This window comes from Camellia sinensis, chromosome 13 (assembly GCF_055761805.1).
Source record: "Camellia sinensis isolate YWXY chromosome 13, ASM5576180v1, whole genome shotgun sequence".
In the NCBI taxonomy this organism is placed as follows: Eukaryota; Viridiplantae; Streptophyta; class Magnoliopsida; order Ericales; family Theaceae; genus Camellia; species Camellia sinensis.
In genome coordinates, this window is record NC_138973.1 from 43,730,295 (window position 1) to 43,750,973 (window position 20,679).

Genomic DNA, 20,679 nt, shown 5'->3' on the forward strand with positions numbered 1-20,679 from the left:
ATTAAGACAATTTTTAATGATTAGGTAAATGACAAGTTGGCGTAAATCTAATGTTAAACCCAAATTTAATATCACAAGTGAATCTTAATTCATTTTTACGTAAATCTTATAACATAAGACAAATTATAATTTTTAGGCTTCACAAACGTGAAAAACATGAAAAAATTACTATATTGACAAATGTAATTTACCACTATTTGTCTAAGTATACTTTTTGATTTTTTATATAAAAAAAAATGTATAGAAAAATAGAGAAAGCGGGTAAAAAAGTAGAGAAGAGATGTGATTGATGTGACCCAAATAAGTGTATGTATGGCAAAAACTAAACTTTTTTAGTGCATGCCAAACAAGCACTAAATTTACGAAACTCATAAAATGAAATGTATTTATATTTTATCATAAAAATAATTTTTGTGATTTATTTTTTAATTTTTACCACTTAAATTATAATATATATTTGTTATTAAAAACTTAGAACATACAATTAATGACATAAGAATACAAAAAATTCTTTTATATAAAACTGTGATAAAAAATGAATAAAATTTGATTAATTCTAAATCATTTTTACTAAGTATTATAGATTAATTTTTTAAATTAGTATTTAATTTTAAAAATTAATTTTTAATTATTTATTTATACCTGTGCACGGGTAAGTATGTTAGTTTCCTTTTAAGTCTAAACCTCAAGAGAATTGAATGGAATTTACCCTAATTGTTAATAATAAAAAAATAATAAATAAAACAATAAAAAAAAACTTTGAAGCCCTTGAGGCTCCGTTTGGCAAGAGCTAAACGGGGCTTTTTTTACTATTTTAGCCACAAAAAACAAAATATCACATCCAACCCATAATCATTACATTCTTCTCTCACAAAAAAAGTCAAAAAAGCCAAAAAGCCAAAAAGTCCTTCCCAAACCAAACTTTTTAGCCCAGGCTAAAATAGTCAAAAAAGCCAAAAAGCCAAAAAGCCAACCCACTTCCCAAACGGAGGCTGAAACATGATAGTTGACGGAGTAAATTGACATAAGTTATTTGAGAGGTCAATCAAGACACAGTCTCCTCTCTCTCTCTCACTCCCCACTCGAGCCCTCATCTCTCTCTCCGACCACACACCAAGAAGACGGGAAGGTGTGGTGCATTAGGGCCAAGGGGTAAGCTATTTTATAGCTTAATTTGATTGCCAAACTTTTGGGTTTTAAATTTTTACGATTTGAGATTTTTCATAATTTGATTTGATATTTCGATTTGTGTTTCAAAATTATCACTTTTTGTTTTTGGATTTTTTTTTTTTTTTTTTTTTTTTTGTAATTGCATTGGGTATTTATTTGTATGTTTTAGATATGTCTATGGTAGCATTTGGATATGCATTGAAAGTGTTTGTGAAAATGTTTGATAGATGTAGGTTTCTTATTTGTTGCAAACTTGGTTGCTCTTGTTTTGAAGAGCAATGTTAGGATCTCATAATTGATCATAGAATGGTTCACAGAAAATGCATTGATATTTTATTGATAATCTAGATGTTGTTTCACATCCTATGTTTATTCAAGCATATCTCTTCTCTCTATCTAGTTGGATACCCTATCTGCTTCATGTATAACAATTGCCAGTCAATTATAACCAATGTATGTGTTTGATTAACAGGGTATGGAGATCACTAAAGCTTTGCATCCATAGATGGAAGTCGAGTGTTGTGTCTTGGTTTGAAGAAAGAGGTCATTCTTCATTTGGTCAAATTGAATAGACAGAGTAAACTGTTTCCTCAAATGCTAGCGTTATTTTGTACCTTTGCTTTTGAATCAACCTGCCAGCCTCATTCTTCTTAGAAAAGGAAATCGAAATTGAGAGAATCATCAAAATTGTTAATGATCATCGTTCTCCTGATCACCCACTTCACCCCACTCTTTTGCAACATATCCCGCCAACTGTGCTTTCAACTCTGCTTGTGAAAAATGTGGTCGGTCGCCTCTTTGCAGCACACTCCAATGGTCTTAAAGCCTTTGAATTCTTCAAATTCTCCCTTAAGCACTCCCATTTCCGCCCAAGTTCAGATGGTTTTGAGAAGACACTCCATATCCTTGCACGAATGCGCTACTTTGACAAAGCTTGGGAATTGAAACACACCCCTCCTTGCTAACCCTAAAATCCATGAGCATCATGTTATCGAGAATCGCTAAGTTCCAAACCTACGAAAGATACCCTTGAAGCATTTGAGAGGATGGAGAAAAATGAATCTGTAGGGAGGAAATCGGGCACCGATGAGTTCAATATCCAATGGTTCGATGTAATTTCATTTATTCAAATCAAAGTTCGATATCCAATGGTTTAATGGTTCGGTCTACAAAACTCAAGTTTCAATGACTACAGTCACTTAACCTGTGACAACTCCAAAACCACACATAGGACTATAGTAAAGCCTTGAGAAGAAACTAATTTCTATGCTAATAAATGATTCAATTGGTTAGGATCTAAATCATAATCAGGTTAGAATAATATTTAGAATTTAAATAATACACATCTTTTAAATAAAGTATTTTATGTTTTTGGAACGTTTTGGTACAAACTTTTAGAATATTTTCATAAAAGTATTGAAATAATTTTCAAAATAATATTCGATACTATTTTATACTTGATTCATATTTTATTTTAAGAACATAAGAAGGTGATCAATAAATTTATTTTTCTTCTTTTATAATAACGGAACATAATAAATTTTTTGTTAAATGATTCAATAAAAATAAAAATGAAACAACAGTGATGGGTTATTTATCTCAAACAGCTAACATATATAATATTTCCAAAACTAACCTCAAATTACTCAAGATTTATCTGAATCTCACAAACCTAATAAAATATTACACCACATAAACAATTATTATTGTCCACACAATAATACACCTATCATTATTTTTTTATAATATAATTAACAGTTGACCCGTGTAATGTACGTGCTATTTTTTTTTCAAAAAATATTTGATGGTACAATGTGTGTTATAAAAGAATAATTTTAATTTTAGTTTTAAATCAAAATTAAAGTATGATTTTAATTATTTATTTTGATAATATTGGCGCCATTGTTTTATAAAATTGTTATTTGAATATATATATATATATTAATTTTAGTTAAATTATTTGTATATTTTGATAATTTTAGTTTTATCGTATTATAAAAATGTAATTATCATATAACAATTTTTATATGATATACGATAATACAGTTACGATACAACAGGTTCCAGAGGGAATGGGTCGGACTGGTCCACGCTTCTCCAACCGATATCTGAATGGCCAAGCCCACCTGAGAACCTGCACAGGAGTTCAACGGGGAACGGGGAGTTCCCTAGCGAACCCTCCGACGAGCAAGTTAGAGAGAGAGAAGTGAAATGTAGAGATATGAATTGGAGATAGAAAACTTAACTTTCTTTTTGTCTTCAACGTCTGCTTATATCCTTTGGTAATCATTTCGCCGTCCCTTCCGACCTGCCACCTTGGCCGAAAGTCTATGATGTAGCTTACCTTGTTCAGGGTAAGGGGGTGTTGTTCCGACGGAGAGGTGTTGTCATAATAAATGCTGTGATGGGCTGCATTAATGGCGATGTGCAGTGGCAATAACTTTGCAGATCTTTGTCTGCTGATGTGACTTGTCCTTTACCTACCACATATGTGAATATCATTGGTTCTTCGTGCCATGTTGGCTTCCAGCTGTTCAGGATCTCATCAGTTGGGTTATGTGTTGGGCTCTAAGTGATAGGCTTGGGTTGTTCATAGTGGGCTATGACCTTTGTGGGCCTAACCACATTAGTAGTCCCCCATTCCCAAGTGCAGTTTTAGCCCAACGAAGGGAATACTAATGGAGAAGATGAGGAGGACTGACCGTGAAGGGTGGCCAAGTGGAAGGACCGACCATGAGGAGGACCGACCACGAAAGGTGGCCGAGTGGGAGGTCCGACCATGAGGAGGACTGACCGTGAAGGGTGGCCGAGCGGAAAGAACGACCATGAGGAGGACCGACCGCGAAGGGTGTCTGAGTGGGAGGTCCGACCATGAGGAGGACCAACCGCGAAGGGTGGCCGAGTGGATGGGCCGACCATGAGGAGGACCGACCGCAAAGGGTGTCCGAGTGGATAGGCTGACAATGAGGAGGATCGACCGTGAAGGGTGGCCGAGTGGGAGGGCCGACCATGAGGAGGACTGACCGTGAAGGTTGAGGTGGGGGGGCGCGGGGCTCAAGAGGCGGCGTGTCACGTGATGACTTGAAGTGGAAAAGACAGGGTAAGGGGAGGTGGCAGTGAATCGTGATCGTACACGTGGCAGCATCTCGTGGGGAGGGAGATTAGGCGTTGGTCCAGAAATGAAACGATAGGTCATGATGGGTGTTGAAAAGACAGTTTTTGCGGATGTTTTGAAAAGTTTTCAAACTGGCGAAAATTAATTGTGACCCTTGGAATACGAGCAAGCCTTGGGCTTTTGGTATTATTCGATTTACCTACTTCTTTGCAAAAAATAAAAACATTCCAAGTGTTAACTCCTTTGTTGCTGACGATACACCTCTGCAACATTTCTTGAATTTTCTTACACCCACTTCCGAAGCTATTCGCAGGCACACCACAGAGATGGCTCAAAAAGAAGCTGGAACCGCCAGGGTTGATCCGTTTGGGGATGACGACGCAGTGGAGCTGGCGGAGCAGTACCGGACGGAGAGACAAGTGGAGAGGGTAGGGGAGCTGGTGGTACAATCCCATTCTTCCACCATGATAGTGGCTCGAAGCCAATCAGCCAGGCAGAACTAGATCACTGGCATACGAAGGCTGACAAATCAACGGTTACTGTGGCGGACTTGGAGGTTATGCGCAAAAAATACCAGGTTCCCGCTGAAATAGAGTTACTGTTGCCGTCGTCAATGGAGAGGCCATCCGACGCCCGGCCGGGGGGGTTTGCCCTGTACGAGGAAGCATTGAAAGGAGGACTGAGGCTACCGCTTCTGCAGGTGGTGGTTGATGTCCTAAACCGGTTGGAGGTAGCGCCGGGGCAACTAATGCCCAACGCATGGAAGATTGTGTTAGCCTGTGCAAGCGCGTGGCTGAAGGCGACTGAAGGGGCGGCTATGACGGTGGACGAATTTTTCATATGTTATAAGGCCTCAGGATAGCAAGAGACATGGGTGACGTTGCAGGCGGCGGCAGGGAGGCCGCGGTGGTTTTACGTGTCCGTGAATGAACGGGTTAGGGTGCGTACGGTGTGGAGAGTGCCCACCAAATCTGTGGAGCCAAAACTGGGGACGGCAGCAGAGGAGAGGATAAAAAAGGTGAAGGCATGGAGGGAGAAGGAGGGAGTCCGGTGGGACGAACTCGTTCAACCTTCAGCCTTATTTGCAGCGGGATAGGGCCCTCAGCCGAACATTGGAGATCTGGGACGGGCTGAACTAGAGGCAAGGAGGAAAGCGCAAGAGGCTAAGGATATGGCCATCCTTGCCAAAGGCAGTAAGTTCAAGGAGGCGCAGGAAGACCGACCGTAGAAGCCGATCGCGCGAGAGAGGATCTGACCGCCCCCAAAATCGCTGGGAAAAAAAGACTTGAGTGAATCTGAGCCACGACCGCCCCCGATTGATCCTTTGAAATAGAGGGCCAAGGAGATGGGTAGTGTGGGGAAGAAGAAAAGAAAGGTGAGGAGGAGTGGGGGGGAGCCTGCCTTGAAGAGGAGGAAGGAGATGACGATAGAGGAGACCCCCATGGCCCAGGACGTAGAGGAGGAGGGAGTGGGGGAGGCCCCGAGAAGGGTGGTTGCCTCAAGAATGGTGGAGGTCGCCTCAGAGGTCATGGAGGTCGTCCCAGTAGTGGTGGAGATCGCCCAAGAAGTTCAAGTAGAGGGTGGGGCAACTGGCCCTGAGCCAAGGGTAGAGGAACAGCCCCAGAGGGGTCCTGCGCCCCAAGGAAGGGGGGTCAGGCTGACGACTGCTATCTACCACGCCTGTGCGGTGTCTGGGTGGCTGGAGGGAGAAGAAGGCCCAGCCAGGGCAGCTGCAGATCGCCTTGTGGGGATAGTGGATGATGCAGCCGTCCTCTCGGTGGCCAGGTTCAATGAGGCTGAGCTGCTAAGGGGGTCATGCTCTGCCCAAATGGATGTACGCACCTTAGCTGGGGCTCTGCTGAGAAAGGCAGCGGCTGCAAAGGTCAAGTCGGATGAGGCCAAGGCTTAACTTGCAAACTTCAAAAGGGAGAGTGCATGGTGGAAGAAGGCTGCGCGAAACGCGTGCTCCAGAGGTTGGCAAGAAGCTGAAAAAGCTAAAAAGATGCAGGTGTTGGCCATTGTTCATCGCAATGTTGCCAACTGAGCCCAAGCTGAGCTGATCGCGGTCAAGTTGGAGCTAGAAGACGAACACCGCTAGGTTGTGTTGCTCGAGTTCCAGCTAGCTGGCGAGCAGAAGAAGCTGGGAGAGGCTCAAAGGGCCTGCACGGTCGCCATTGAGCGGCATGAAGAGGCTATGACCAGCAATGAAGAACTGCGCGCCCAGCAAATCAAAGAAAAGAATGAAGCAGACGTGAAGATTGCTGGGTTGCAGAAGGAGCTGGAAGACGAGCGTGCTAAGGCAATGGAGGAGAGGGCGAGCCTGCAAAAGGAGTTTGAGGAAGAGAGGGCCAAGACGGCCTCTAAAAAGGCGAGCCTGCAGAAGGAGTTGGAGGAAAAGAGGACCAAGGCAGCCTCTGAAAGGGCAGCATACCCCGATTTGTATGTCGCAGCAATAGACCAATTCAAGGGGTCTGCTAAATTTCAGATGGCCATCGATGTCGCGGTCGCCAGCAACGTGGCGAGGAAGGTTTGTGAGGGGGCGGGCTCGTCGGGAACGACCGCTGGGGGCAGGATTGAGACAGAAGTTATTGAGAGCTTCCAGCGGTCAAACTTCTATAAGCACGAAATGGCTAAGTTCTGGGACAGTGGCTGGAAAATGTTCAAGCGTAAAGCTGAAGAGCTGTTCCCAGATTTAGACCTTAGTAGTGTAAAAATTGACGAAGACGATGTGGCCCAGACCCCCCTGGATGAGGGTATCGAAGAAGAAGACCTCGTTTCCAGTGAGGAGGAATAATTTTTGTTATTATTTTTTTATTTTTTATTTTTTTTGAAATGCTGTAGTGAACCTATGTACAAGTTTGTGAATAAATAAAATTTCAATTCTGTTTTCATTCGATTGTTGTTGCTTGCGCATCTGAAATGAATGAGAATGGTGGTTTGTGTGTAAAGCTTGTGTATAAATCGTTGTGAGAATCTCAATGTAAATTGAAGTTGAACTTGTATTAAAAACTCAGTGCAGAGTGAAGTTTAAAATGGAATAAAATTCCAGGTGTGTGTTTGCCACACTGCTGAAGTGAATGAGAGTGGTTTATTAAAGTTAGGCTTAACTTGTAAAGAAAGTGGCTGACTTGTAAATGTTGATAAATAAGAAAATAAAAGAGTGTTGGTAAGAATGTCAAAGATGTGAAGTTTCAAATTATGCCCAAAAATGGAGTTGTAGATCAAGTTGCAAGAGTGTTGGTAAATAAAAGATTAGTTTGGAATTTGACCAAGTAAGGTGTAAAAACATGGACCTGGAATTTTGACTAAGTGTGTCTACGAATGCCACAAGTATGAGGTTTTCTTGAATGGCCTTGACCGAGCTCTGTATGCGTGCCCAGTTGGGGTTAAGCTATGATTCACTGACTCTGCAAATAATTTAGTGGCTTGAAGTAACTCAGTTTTGCACTGACCGAGGAGTTTACACTCAGCCTGGCTGAGGCTTGTCATGCTCAGGCTGGCCGAGGCTTTTGGTGCTCAGTCTGGCTGAGGGATTTGGTGCTCAGTCTGGCTGAGGCTTTTGGTGCTCAGTCTGGCTGAGGCTTTTAATGACTTGGTCTGGCTGAGGCTTTTGGTGCGCAGTCTGGCTAACGCTTTTTGTGCTCAGTCTGGCTGAGGCTTTTAACAACTCGGTCTGGCAGAGGCTTTTGGTGCTCAGTCTGGCTGAGGCTTTTGGTGTTCAGTTTGGCTGAGGCTTTTTGTCGCTCGGTCTGGAGGAGGCGTTTGGTGCTCAGTCTGGCTGAGGTTTTGCATGCTCGGTCTGGCCAAGGCTTTTATGCTCGGTCTTGCCGAGGCTTTGCACGCTCGGTCTGGCCGAGGCTCGTCATGCTCAGTCTGGCTGAGGCTTTGCATGCTTGGTCTGGCTGAGGCTTTGCACGCTCGGTCTGGCCGAGGCTCGTCATGCTCAGTTTGGCTAAGGCTTTGCATGCTCGGTCTGGCCGAGGCTTTAATGCTCAGTCTGGCTGAGGCTGCAATCAAAGTGTTATTTGAAAGATCATGCAGATATTTGAGATATAAGCTTGTTGTCAGTAAAGTGTAGCCCATTGGATCATAAATTTACACCATATGTGGAGAAAATGAGAACATTCAGGTGTGCAGATTGTCAGAAAGAATATACATCAATTGGACAATACAAAAGTACAAGTTTTATTGAAAATAGCACTTCAAATGCTCAGTATTCCAAGGATAGGGGAGATCTCGACCTTCCATGTCCTGAAGTCGGTAAGTGCCTGGGCGAGGTTTGGCTTTAACAACATAAGGTCCTTCCCATTTGGTTGCCAGCTTTCCCTTAGCTAGATTCTTGGTGGCGAGGGTTGCTTCGCGTAAGACAAGGTCCCCTACGGTGAACTCCCTTGGTCAGACTCTGCGGTTGTAGTGTGTTCTCATTTTCTGTTGGTAGGAGGCCAGTCTGACAGCAGTGGTTTCCCTGAGCTCTTCAATTAGGTCAAGGTCGGCCCGACAGAGCTCTTCGGCCAGTTATGGGTTCTGGTGTAAAACCCTTAGGGTAGGCAGACCGACTTCCACTAGGATGACCGCCTTAGCACCGTATGTTAAGCGAAAGGGGGTTTCCTCAGTGGGAGTCCGAGCGGTAGTACGGTAAGCCTAGAGTACATTCGTAATTCCTCAGCCTAAAGTCCTTTAGCAGCTTCTAGCTTAGTTTTGATGATCTTCAGAAGAGAACGATTGGTGACCTCGACTTGGCCATTGGCTTGGGGATGACCTGAGGAGGAGAAACAGGGTTAGATCTGGAGGTCTGCACAGAACTTCCTGTACTTGGCATTGTCAAATTGTTTGCCGTTGTCGGAGACGATGGCTTGAGGGATGCCAAACCTGCATATGATCGACTGCCAGATGAATTTGGTTGTGTTTCGTTCAGTAATGGTGGCAAGGGGTTCTGCTTCTACCCACTTGGTGAAGTAATCTATGGCGACAATCGCGAACTTGGTCTGGCCTCGGCCGGTGGGAAGTGGACCAACTAAATCGATCCCCCATTTGGCGAACGGATAAGGACTGCAAAGTGTGATCAACTCGGTAGGAGGAGCATAGGAGATGTTGGCAAAGCGTTGACATTTATCACATTTGAGCACGAAGTCGATCGCATCTTGGTTGAGGGTAGGCCAGAAATATCTAGTGCGAAGTATTTTGTGGCTAGGAACCGATCGCCTAAATGATTACCGCAGATACCCTCATGGATTTCTCGCATCACATAGGTTGCTTGAGCTGGACTGAGGCATCGTAGATACAGGCATGAAAAACCACGTTTGTACAAGACATCACTGACGAGGATGTAATTGGACGACCGGGCCTTAACTTTGGCGGCTTGCTGTTGGTCATCTGGAAGTTCCCCCGTTGTCAAAAATAGAAAGATGTCCGACGCCCAAGGGATGGGCTCATTCTGGAGGAACTGTACTTCTTGCTAATCGGGAGAAATGGCAGGGTGGGCTAGGTACTCGAGACGGACACCATGACTGAGGTCGGACTGGTCTGCAGAAGCCAACTGAGCCAACTCGTCTGTCTTTGAGTTTTTCGCCAGAGGAATGTGCTGGATGTGGAAGGTATTGAAGAGGCGAACAAGGGGAAGGGCAATATCCCTGTAAGACCGCATGGTGTCCTTCTTTGCATCGAATTCCCCCGTAATTTGTCAGACAATGAGCTAGGAGTGGCTGACACCAATGTCCCTAGCTAGGCGGAGCCCTGTTATCAATGCCTCATATTCGGCCTCATTATTACTAGCATCGAACAAGAAACGGAGAGCATATTTGAAATAACCACCCTCAGGGGCGGTGAGGATGAGGCCAGCCCCGCTGCCTTCTCTGCGAGATGATCCGTCGACATTGAGAGTCTAAGAATGAGGGTCCTCTGGCTCGGTAGGGGTTGGTGGGGGTGGAGTGGCCGTGGTTGGGGTAGGATTAGTGAACTCTAGGATGAAATCGGCGACAACCTGCCCCTCAATTGCTGTTCGAGGTCGGTAGGAGATGTCAAACTGGTTGAGTTCCACTGACCATTGCATGAGTCTGCTAGAGAGCTCTGGTTGCTGCATTACCTTCTTCAAAGGTTGGTCGGTGAGGACCACTGTGGAATGGGCTTGGAAGTAAGGACGGAGTCGTCGGGAAGCAGTGACCAAGGCCAGGGATAATCTTTCTAACAGTGGGTAATTCTGCTCGGCGCCCCTGAGGGCCCGACTGATGTAGTAGACTGGCCGTTGAATAGAGTCGTCTTCTCTGATAAGAGCTGCACTAACTGCGGTGCTTGAAACGGCTAAGTAGAGGAAGAATGGTTCGCTAGTGATTGCCTGAGAAAGGAGGGGGGGTTGGCCATGCATTGCTTCAATTACTGAAAAGCCTCTTCGGACTCGGTCGTCCATTCAAAAGTTTGCCGAAGAACTTTGAAGAAGGGGAGGCACTTATTCGTTGCGCGGGAAATGAAGCGGTTGAGGGCGGCAACTCGGCCAGTGAGTCTCTGAACTTCCTTAACCATCCTAGGTAACTGCATTTCAATCAAGGCCTTGATCTTTTCAGGGTTCGCTTCAATGCCCTGCTGACTGACCATGAAACCCAAGAACTTCCCAGATCCTACGCCGAAGGCGCACTTCTCCGGGTTGAGCTTCATTTGGTACTTTCATAGGGTGGCGAAAGTCTCTCACAGGTCGGCCAGATGATCAGTAGAGAGTTTGCTCTTGACTAGCATGTTGTCGACATATACTTCCATATTTTGACCGATCTGATGATGGAAAACGGCGTTGACCAACCGTTGGTAGGCGGCCCCAGCATTTTTCAGTCCAAATGGCATCACACGGTAATGGTAAGTTCCTCAGTCGGTAATGAAGGAGGTGTGTTCCCAATCAGATGGGTGCATTAGAATTTGGTTGTACCCAGAGAAGGCATCCATGAAGCTAAGCATTTGGTGACTGGCCGTGGCATCGACCAGCAGATCTATGCGGGGAAGAGGATAACTGTCTTTGGGGCAAGCTTGGTTGAGGTCTGAGTAGTCGACACAGAGTTGCCATTTACCATTGTTCTTGCGGACCAGGACCATGTTTGACAACCATCTAGGGTAGTCCACGTTCTTGATGAATTGTGCCTCAAGGAGTTTGTCGACCTCTGCAGCAATGAGAGTATTGCGCTCCGGGTGGAAAATGCGCTGCTTCTGGCGGTAAGGTCGGAAATGGGGTTCAATGCTGAGGCGGTGGGTTATGAATGAGGGGTCAATACCCGGCATGTCTGAGTGGGTCCAGGCGAATACGTCGTTGTGCTCGATCAGGAGGGTAGTAAGGTCGGCCTTTGCTCGGGGGGACAGTTGCCTGCTAATTTTGGTGGTTTTCGTCAGGTTAGTGGGAACGATGGGGACCTCAACGAGCTCCTCTACAGGTTCCCCTCTGACCAGCTCATCTCCATCTCGGGCGTCCAGCCCTTCAACGATCATGGCTTCCTTCAGCTTGACTTCTTTGAGTGAAGTGACATAGCATTCCCTGGCTACGATCTGCTCTCCCCTTACAGTCCCAACCCCCAGATCGGTGGGAAACTTAATGGCAAGGTGATAAGTTGATGTGATAGCTTGAAAGGCATTTAGGGCAGTGCGCCCAAGGATGATGTTGTAGACGGATGGACAGTCGATAACAAGGAAGGTGAGCAACTTTGTAGTCTGCCGTGGGTACTCCCCGATTGTGATGGGGAGATCGATGGAGCCGATGGAGGTCACCCGGTCGCCAGTGAAACCAACCAAAGGGGTTTGGAGAGGAGACAGACTTCCCTCCCTAATTTTGAGTTGGCGAAAGTAGTTGAGAAAGATAATGTCTGAAGAACTGCCGTTGTCGATGAGAACTCGTCTGACCTTGTAGTTGGAGAGGAGGGTGGAAATGATGAGAGGGTCATCATGTGGATAATGGATGCCTGTACAGTCGGCGTCCGTGAAGGTGATAGGCTCAGTCCACTGCTTGGGCTGTTTGGAGGGTCGGTCGACCGTGGCAACTGCTTTGTCTGAGCCCTACCTTATCTTTCTGAGTTCTGCCCTCTGAGCCGAGCGGGATGGTCCGCCACAAATAAGGTCGCCTGAAATGACTCTGATTTCTCTAATAGGTAGAGGGGATGTAATAACCCTCACCACTGTTTACTGATAACCCTACTGATTACTGCTGAATTGTGATTGATTATGATAAGTAATTGGATCGACTGAAACACTGAACTGACTGATTGAACGTACTAGTTTAAATGCATGTCTATCTGTTTGACTGTTTAATCATTTGTTCGTGTTTTATGCTTCAAACTGTAAATTGAAGGCCTTATCGGCGGCCGAACCAGAAATTGACTGATGTTTTATGATCATTAGAATTTATAGGATTTTATGGAGTATTTATCTGAAATGTGATTTGGTATGATTAAATTAGATTAAAATAAGCTAAATTGCATAGTTGGCTTTAATTACCAAACTACCACTTAGTGGGCCAAGTCTTAAGCCTTTAGTTGATTCACATATGTGAGCCTTAACACATTTCATCAGCCATTTGAGAGGCATAAACCGACTATAGAGAGAGAGAGAGAACTAAGAGAGTTGGTTTTCATCTTGTTTTGCTTGGAAATTGAAGGAATTGAAGAGAGTATTGCAAAATTGAGCTCCTACACCTTTAATTCAAGACATAAGGTATAGCTTTTACCTTCTTGTGATTAATTTGAGTTACTTCTAGCATATTTTAGAGGATTGTTGAAGTTTGGAGCGAAGATATGGCTTATAATGTTGAATTGTAGCTCATCTCATGCATGCATGCCTATATTGATGAGTTTAAAGTTGTCTTCATGGAAAATTGTCACATGCATGTTCATATTTTTGCTAAGGACCATGAATTTATCTTGCTTTGAAAAGAATTGGCTCAGTTGAGCTAGCATTTGAAGCTTTGAAGTGTTTAAATTCATGCATGTACATGTTTATCATGTTCTTGAAAGTTTGGTTTGAAATTAAGTTTATTTGAACTACCTTTGGGTCTTGATTTTACAAATTGAGCTTTAAATCATGTCATACTATGTATTTACAAGTGTTTTCCAGGAAATGGGCCTAAAGGAATCAAATTTGATACATTTGAACTTGGTTTTGAGCTTGAGGTTCGAATCTAGAATTTCCAGAATTTGGACTTCCGCTCGAGCGGGGTTACTGGCGCTCGAGCAGGAAAATCGTGCTTCCAGTACTTCGCACTATTGTACAGTCCGCTCGAGCGGGGTTTTTGACGCTCAAGCGGGACATTGTGTATTACGCTCGAGCGGGTGTCGAGCGCCCAATCAAGCGTGATTTTCGCACATCCAGCACTTTTGACTGTTTTGCAGTACGCTCGAGTGAGTAAGTCTACGCTCGAGCGGAAACCTTTGTTTGCATGTCCGCTCGAGCGGAGTAACCTATGCTCGAGCGTGAACCCTGTTTTCTGAAAATTCTGAAAATGCTTTTCAAGTGCATCTTTGCATCCTCATTTCATCCTAGGCATTCTTAGGCCTAGTTTAAGGCATCTTAACGAGGATATAGATGTAGAACCACACCGAGTCTAAGTAGGGACTAAGTCTTTTATTCCCGAATGTGAACTTAGTGTGTGTTCATCCTGTAAACTGTGTAGGGTTGGCATCTGAGGACGCGCTCTAGCTTAACTGTAGCCCAGAACTCTGTGAGTAACAACTGTGTAAAGATATATTCAAATATGATTATCTTCTGAACAATTGAACTGTACCGTTTTTTGAAATGATACTGTTACTGAATGAATGATGTCCTAATTGTGAACTGTATTGTGGCATCCTTAGCAACCTACTGTTACTGTATTGTACTGCTACTGTCACAAAGATCTCTGTCGGTTCCCATGTTGGAACCACTACTGTTTACTGATATGATGGCCATCAGCAGACTGTTCAGTCTGATAAGACCTACTGTACTGTTTTGCTACTGGATGTACCACATATGACAGTAATGACTGGATAACTGACCTACTGATTGAAATGATTGTTTTCAATACTGTAAGGACATTCATTCTTAACCTCTTTACGCATTATGTTATTCACTAGGCTTTAGCTCACTGCTCATATATATGTGTAGGTGTACAGCCACTAGATCGGAGTTAGGAGCATGGGTTAGACTCTCTTTTGTCCAAGCCAACCATTGTGCCTCACTGCGAGGTTCCGAGCCTGTCAAGCCAAGGCTTTTGCGGTGTTTTAGTTTTTCCCTTTTTGTATCTGTTATGTAACTCCTATATAGACTGAATGTTACTGTACTGTACTGTACTGTCTTAATAGGGATTAAGTCCATGTCCTGAATGTTTGTATATGCTGTACATACTGTTTTGTTTCTGAATGTGAATCTATATGAAAAATCTTTTTGCATACAGACTGTCACAGCTCATTGGACATTGTCAGCTCATTGGACATTGTCTATTTACTATTGTGGCTTCCGCCATGCCCCTGTACTCTGTATTATTGTTTGACTCTTAAGCAGGCCTTCGGTAATCACAGATTACTAGCCGATTATGGTGCTAAACCCATAGGGGCGGGTTTGGGTCATGACAGGGGGGTTGCCTGGCCGCCGAGGTTGCTGTGGATGGCGATCATGGCCTTGGTTAGGTTGGGCTGGCTTCCGGGGGGACTGCACCGGCGGTTGTCTCTGGGGTGCTCAGTTCTTTGCCTCTGCCGATGGCGGGTGTCTGTGAACCGGCTAAGACGTCCCTGACGTATTAGGGTCTCGACCTGATCTTTGAGGTTAACGCACTCATCGGTGTTATGGCCATGGTCTTGGTGAAAATGGCAATATTTGGATTAGTCTTTCTGATTGGAAGGGGTTCGTGAAGGTTGGGGCCATTTGAGGGGGTAGTCCCGCTGGATCTGATTGAGGACTTGTTCCATAGGGGAATTAAGAGGTGTGTACCGCTCGAACCGAGTGGGCGATCGGGCTGGTGCCGACCGGTCAGTTCGGGGGGGTCGGTCGGTATAGTGCGGTGTTTGGCTATTATACTAAGTGTTTCTGGGTTCTGAGTCTTTTCTCTTTTCTCTGGGGGTCGGGCTTTTGGTTATTAGATCTTGCCGGGCTGTTAGGGAATTCTCAGCATTCATGTATTTTTGGGCTTTGGAGAGTAGGGCTGCCATGGAGGTCGGGGGGTTTTTAGAGAAGGAGAACAGGAAGTCAGACGATCGCAGACTGGCCATGAAAGCAGTAAGGATTACCTTGTCATCATTTTTCGCTACTTGCAGGGCCTCGGTGTTGAAGCGGGTAACGAAACTGCGTAGCGACTCCCCCTCGGTCTGTCGAATGTTGATGAGTTGGGTTGCCGGGCGTCGCTGGCGCTGGGCTCCAATAAAATGGCTGAGGAAGGAGTCACTGAGATGCTGGAAAGTGGAGACGGAGTCTGCTGGTAACTGGCTAAACCACAGCCGAGCTGACCCCTTTAGTGTCACGGGGAAAGCTTAACACATGATCTCGTCAGGGAATGCATGGAGGATCATGAGGGTTCTGTAGGTCTCCAGATGGTCAACTGGGTCCGTCGTATCGTCAAAAGAGTCGACGGTGGGCATCTTGAACTTGGGGGGTAGAGGTTTGTCCCGGATGGAGGCAACAAATGGTGAGTTTGCTGTGGTAGAGGGTTTATGCTGGATGTTCTGCATGACCCCTTCGAGTTGAAGCTTCATGGCTCGGAGTTTCGCGTCCTAGAGAGAGATGTGGTCACCTCCGGAGGGCAGTGAGGGTTGGACACTGCTGGCCTCTCCTTCAAGGATTGGTGCCGGGATCGATGGTTGTGGGCCCCAGGGGTGGCAGGTTTATACCTGGGGGAGGGGGTTGCAAGCCTTCTCTGTTGGGTGGATTAGGTTGCGGGATAGTATGGCTCGGGGCTTGTTTGTGGTTAGGAGGAATATCGGGAGGTGGTGGGGGGGGGCACAGGAAGGTTTCTTTGGAGTAGGGCATTAATCAGGGCTTGGTTTTGCTCAGCCATGCGGTTAATGCTGTTGGTAAGCTTGATGAAATATTGTGATGGGTTGTTTGGATTAGGGGGGTCAGCTTGGTGGTCGACAGCATTTTGGTGGGAAGTCATGGATCTAGTCGTGACCATACACTTCGATGGGTAACGAGAAAGGGTTATTGGAATAGGGTCTCCGGCGGCAGTGAACACAACTGGCGCGAGGAGCAAAGCGTTCCCATAGACAGTGCCAACTGATAATACAGTTACGATACAACGGGTTCTAGAGGGAATGGGTTGGACTGGTCCACGCTTCTCCAACCGATATCTGAATGGCCAAGCCCACCTGAGAACCTGCACAGGAGTTCAATGGGGAATGGGGAGTCCCCCAGCGAACCCTCCGACGAGCAAGTTAGAGAGAGAGAGAGAAGTGAAATGTAGAGATATGAATTGGAGATAGAAAATTTAACTTTCTTCTTGTCTTTAACGTCTGCTTATATCATTTGGTAATCGTTTCGCCGTCCCTTTCAACCTGCCACCTTGGCCGAAAGTCTATGCTGTAGCTTACCTTGTTCAGGGTGAGGGGTTGCTGTTCCGACGGAGGGGTGTTGTCGTAATAAATGCTGTGATGGGCTGCATTAATGGCGATGTGCAGTGGCAATAACTTTGCAGATCTTTGTCTGCTAATGTGGCTTGTCCTTTACCTGCCACGTGTCTGAATATCATTGGTTTTTCGTGCCATGTTGGCTTCCAGCTGTTCAGGATCTCATCAGTTGGGTTATGTGCTGGGCTCTAAGTGATGGACTTGGGTTGTTCATAGTGGGCTATGACCTTTGTGGCCTAACCACGTCAATATATATTAAATTATAAAATAGTAAACTAAATATTCATTTTGATATTAAAAGTAATATTTAAATTAGAAGAAAAATTAGTAACATAAAATTAAAAGTAGTTCTAACTATTTAATTTTTCTTATATTCATTTGGAAATAAAAATATGTAGAAACAAAAATTACATAAAATTTATTTAAAAAATTAAATATAAATATGCTGTAATTGGATTATTATATAATCAGTTTATATGATATATATATATATATATATATATATATTAAATTATAAGATTGTAAAATAAACACTCTTAATTAAATTAAAATATCAACTATATAAAAGAAATTCAATAACGATTAATTAAGAAAGAATCACATAACAACATCTAAACCTAAAAAGAAAAAAATAATGAAAACATCCAAACGATAGATACATCTCAGTGTGTGAAGTGATCAATCATTTGTAATATGATGTCAAAATATAAAAAAATTTACTGTTCACAATTGAAAAAGTAACTTAAGCAGTAAACTTAAACTTTTGAGGTTCCTTGAGAGTATCATTGTTGTGCAGGTTTTTTCTTCTGTAAGTTGTGATTATATAAAATAATGTAAAAAATGAAGTTTAATTTCATATATAAAATTACTATAAAATTTAAAAGATAAATCCCTAATATAGAATAATATAGAATTAGTATTGGGTAGATAATAATGCACGGACAAATAAAAAAAAAATTTAGTATTAAAAAAAATCCTAATACCCTTGAAAGAATTAAGAAGAAAAACGTATTACACAAATTTATATTGAATTTGTAGATTTAGTACAATTTAAATTAGATTTAAATTTATGTAGAAGTAATTAAAAAAATACATACTAATGTAACTTTCTTAGAAAAAAACATGTCCACCACCTAAATATAAAATAAATATTACTTTTAATAATAATTATATATATATATATATATATATATAATTATCTAATTCTATAGTCTACTACCCAACTTTGAACAAAAGCCACTACGGCCTTCAACAACCTTCAAAACTTATATTATTCTATTATTTTTTATATACTTGTATATACTCAGAGTTGTTATCAGTTATCCACAAATACATCACCATTGCATCCCATATTAGCCCCAAAATACATACACCCAAGCAGAATACAAAATACTCAGATCTGCTTGAAACAACCCACTGCATTCATATTTCGGCAAAACCAGCACCCCATGACAGACTACATAAATATATTTATTTGATCATGACGAATCATCTATTCATATATTGAAACTAAGTTCATAAATAAGAATACAATTAAAAAAATCTCACATTGAAAAAATGAATAGATCAAAATCATCAATTCTATAAAATCTTCCATCTTCTTTTCAAACCATAAATACATTTATTTAATCATGACAGATCATCTACTAATATATTAAAACTAAATTCATAAATAAGAATACAATTAAAAAAAATCTCATGTTTAAAAGATGAACCGATCAAAATCACGACTTTTATTAAATCTTCCATTTCTTTTCAAACCCTTGAATGACACTCTTCTTCAAATCCTAAAAAAATAACTTAATTCTTTTCAAATCCTATTGAAAATAAGTCTTAATAAAATCGTCGTTAAAAATAATTTTTTGTGACAATTGTTTGCATGTCGTTAAAAATTGACAATTAGTGATTTTTTTTAGAAAAATGCTTGGGAGCACTAATGATGTGGTAGTGGGCCCCGCCCATTTTCTATGTCTTGTTTTTTTTTTTTTGCCATTCCCAATGTATTAGTGCTATTAGTAGTGTATTTTTTAGTAGTCTAAATCATTGTTGTTTTTTTTATTATGGTTTTTATAAATTGTCTCTAAAACTTAAAATTAGTAACGTTTTTCTGTGACGAATTTTTAAACTGTCACTAAAAGTTAAAAATTAGTGACTTTTTTTGTGAGAATTTTTTAAATTGTCATTAAAATTTATAATTAGTGACATTTTGTGATAAAATTTTTAACCATTTGTTAAAAATTAACAATTAATGACATTTTTTAGTAGTGTTTAATAAAAAAATCATTAATTATCATAAAATTTATTGGATACTAAACTCACCTACTAAGACCAACATGGTCCCCAAAAAATAAGGAAAATGAATTGGACCTCAGCACCCCCACTATTTTGTGATTGGATCAATTTTTTTTTTGCCGGTAACTTACAGCCCTCCACGTGGAGGTGGGAGGTGCTAGGGGTCACCCCCACTAGGTAGTGGGTCCCCAGCAGGACTGAAAAAAATAAATATATAACCCTATATCTCTGCCCCTAGACTCAAAACCCAAGCATTGGCTCATTGACCTAGTTTTTTTAAATTACAAAGTTACACATCTAAATTATAAAAATTACAAAGTCATCTCATAACTAATTTCTTAATATTATAATTTCTATATAAATAAAACTAAATTTAACAGTTATTTTGCCACATTATTTGTCCGTTCAATGGGTGCTAAAACAATATATCTCTGTTTTTAATCGCAATATTGTAGATGTGGGTATTTAATTTTTTTTTTCTTGAGTACTTGATAAATTTTAAATACATCATTTAAGATTTGTTTAAAATATATGCCTCCGTTTGGGAAGTGGGTTGGCTTTTTGACTTTTTGGCTTTTTTGGCTATTTTATCCTGGGCTTAAAAGCTTGGTTTGGGAAGGGCTTTTTGACTTTTTGGCTTTTTTGAATTTTTTTGTGAGAGAAGAATGTAATGATTATGAGTTGGATGTGATGTTTTGTTTGTTATGGCTAAAATAGCCTATTTTATTTTTTTTGGCTAAAATAGCCAAAAAAACCCAAACCATGGCTTCTCAAACGAACCTATCTCCTGTAATTTTAGAATTATATCTTGCTACTTCAAATTTTTAATTGCATAACAAATTATTATTAAATCATTATTTTTAATGATGTCAAAATATATTTCAATTAACAATTTTATTATTGTATAGAAAAATAGTTAGGGATTTTATTTTTTTATTAAATAAAACATTCTAACACGAGAATATTTATAATTTCTAAAATTAAAAAAAATAATTTATATTTTAAGCAAATCGTAAGAAGCGTAATTGTAGTTTATCCAATTTTTAAAGTAAAGAACTAATAGCAGGTGTTCAAATGTTTAGCATTACCCAAAAATCTACATATATATACTGAACTTAACCAATCATCATTTATTATATCCTCTTATATTTCTTAATCACCCAATATAATATCTCACCCACCTTCTCAACCAATCATAATATTATAGAGTACCATACATAGAGAGAGAGAGAGAGAGAGAGAGAGAGAGAGAGAGAGAGAGAGAGAGAGAGGAGAGAGAGAGAATAAAGACCAAGCAATAAGGCTCGAAATCCCGGTGTGTCCGTTGAGGAGTATAGATCAAGATTAGCAAAAAGAAATCCAAGTGAAATCCCTGCTGCTCCTACTGCTGGTGTAGGTCTGCTGCTGGTTTTCTGGGCTGCATCTTGGGTTTTCTGTCCTATTTTTGTTGTTTTCTTTTTTTTTTTTCTTTTTTTGTTAGTTCCTCATCAATTTTTTTGGCTTGAGCTTGTTTATGTTTGTACTCTTGTTTCATCTTTATTGATGTAATTC

The 20,679-nt window shown here is 41.9% G+C and overlaps 1 long non-coding RNA gene across 1 annotated transcript; it reads left to right on the forward strand.

The window, feature by feature from the left end:
- Positions 1-991: 991 nt before the first annotated feature.
- On the forward strand, positions 992-2,344 carry LOC145805800 (uncharacterized). The gene is made up of 2 exons (XR_014347957.1): positions 992-1,152; positions 1,643-2,344. It is a non-coding gene; the product is annotated as an uncharacterized LOC145805800 (long non-coding RNA).
- Positions 2,345-20,679: the final 18,335 nt, after the last annotated feature.